The sequence below is a fragment of the Penaeus japonicus genome, unplaced genomic scaffold (assembly GCF_977035675.1).
Source record: "Penaeus japonicus unplaced genomic scaffold, GWHDUDI00000001_assembly GWHDUDI00000018, whole genome shotgun sequence".
NCBI lineage: Eukaryota > Metazoa > Arthropoda > Malacostraca > Decapoda > Penaeidae > Penaeus > Penaeus japonicus.
The window spans coordinates 39,045,309-39,047,808 of NW_028234420.1; the positions used below are offsets into that span (position 1 = coordinate 39,045,309).

At 35.6% G+C, this 2,500-nt stretch overlaps 1 protein-coding gene across 1 annotated transcript in view; it reads left to right on the forward strand.

The window, feature by feature from the left end:
• LOC122257507 (uncharacterized) overlaps positions 1–2,500 on the forward strand; it is a 315,066-nt gene that overhangs the window by 237,533 nt on the left and 75,033 nt on the right. The window lies entirely within an intron of this gene.

Consider the following 2,500-nt stretch of genomic DNA (forward strand, 5'->3'; position numbering starts at 1 on the left):
AATACCACTAAGAATAAGAGTAACAGGAGAAGAAACAATAATAAATAACCATGACAATAATAGTTAGAAAGTACTGACCTATCCCATTTGTTCAGTCAACCTTTATCTTCTTTCCGTAGAAATCCATTTAATCTGTTCATCATATTAACATATTTAATCTGCTTATCTTATCAAATTAAAACCCTATTTCTGAATACAACAAGCACGTTGAATATCCTTAGACATGATAGTCACTCTTATAGCATAATTTGTACACAACTTTTTTTTTCTGAAGAAACTGAAACATACTCATCTACTTATGATCATCAAAATTTCATAACATGGTAAAAAAAAAAAAATATATATATATATATATATATATATATATAATCATTTTCTAACACAGTTTTGGCTGTGATTTGTGTTAATTCAGTAACAAACAAACAAACAAATTATTAAATGTATAGATCAGTTTGGGCAATTATATAACCTTTGTTTGTTGGAGGTGATATTGATGATAATAAAAATCATAATGATAATGATGATAATAATGATAAAGATGATAGCGGTACTTATGAAAACGATGGTAATGATAATGATGATAACAATGGCTATAACAATGATGATGATAATGAGGGTGATAAGAAGGATAATGATTGTAGTTATATGAACAATAGTCATAATAACGAAAATAACTAGAATATTCATATTATCATCATAAGTGTCATCATCATTATCATTATCAATGATAGCGAGAAGAAGAAGAAAAATATGAAGATGAAAAAAAAATTAAAACGGGAAAGGAATGAGGAAAGGTGAAACAATGATAATAAAAAGAACCAATACAGGATAACAATGAAAATAAACATTGCATCTAATGACAATAGTAAATTCAACAGTTTCTCCTCTGGAAACTGCAAGCATATTAAAGAGAAAGCAAACTGATAAATGAAGCATTGAAGTGTAACATACATAAGCTGGTTGTAATCAGCCTGCCTGGTTTATCTACATCAAATCCTAGTTGGAAATGAGAATTGAGGAAAAGTGGATGTTTAATCATTATTGCAGAGATTTGCAATTTGCTGTTCATCAACACAGGATCAGTTATCTCAATTCACGATTCTAACAGTAATAAAAATAACTTATCATCGAGGCACATGGGTGGCAGCGTTGGGATTATTGAGAGTATGAGAGTATTTGTTGTATATTTTACTGCCTGTATCATTCTCTCTGAGTTTATCTATTTCTCTATACTTTATTTGTCTCCTTTCACACACTTCCATAATCTCTTTCTTCATTTCATTTCCATTAAAGGATATATATATGTTTGTATGTTTGCATGTATTACTGACTGTCTGCCTGCTTGTATCCTTGTTTATCTTTCAGTCTATTCATCTAGATTTGCTATATCTCCCCTCCACCCCCTATTTCTCTCTTTCTATCTCTCTCTCTTTCTCTTCCTTTTCTTCATTTTTTTCTCTCTTTTTCTCCCTTTTCTTCCTCTCTCTCTCTGTCTGTCTGTCTCTCTTTCTTTTTCTCTCTCTTCCTCTCTCTATCTACCCTCACAACAAGCAAAAGAGTATCATTCCAAACAAAACTAGAATGACAAGGAGTAAGAGATGGAAACAACAAACAACGAAATATTTGGCGAATAGGAACCCGAAGCTCAAAGAAAACAAGTGAGGTTGATGGAGAAGGAGAATAAAGGGAAAGGGGAGAAGAGAGTTGGAAGTTGAGGAAGAAATGAATATTGGAGAATGCAAGGGGCTGAAGGGCAGAAAAGAGAGAGAGAGAGATGGGGTTAGACAGACACAATAAGACACAGAGAGAGAGGGAGAGAGGGAAAAGTCAAAGTTAGGAAAAAGATAGAGAGAGAGAGATCCGATAGAGAAGGAGAACAAGAGGAAAACGAATTCAATAACGAAAGAGAGATAAAGCAAAACAGGATTGTAGCTGAATAAGGGCAGAGCGAACTAGCAGGGCTTAGCCACAAGATACAGAATATGAGGCATATAGGTCATAGTGAATCAGGGCGAGGGGGACACGGTGCCGGATAATTGAAATGGTGTACATTGAGTCCGAGTGAATGCGAGGGTTGTACACAGAGGGCTGGCGTGGGGGAAAGACTAACTGGTTAAAAGGTGAGAGTTATAGGGAACAGGGAACGGTGGAGAGATTGAGACACTGAGAGAGAGAGAGTAGAGGGGTGAGGGTGAAAGAGAGATGAAGGGTGAGGGAGAGAGAGATTAGGGGAGAGGGAGAGAGTGGAAAGAGACAAAGGGATAGAAAGAGGAAGAGAGGGGGGAGAGAAAATAGGAGACAGAAAGATTAGGACCAAATAAGAGACGGGGAGAAAGAAGAAATATAGAGAGAGAAGTTACGAACAGGAACGCCTGAAAAAAAAAACTCAAACTTCAAAAATAGTATGAGAAAGATTCTGAAACCATATTGAGAAAGGTGGATTTAAGGACTTAAGGCCGAGGTGAGCCAGGTGGAGAGCGACAGTCAGTGTGGCTGTTAA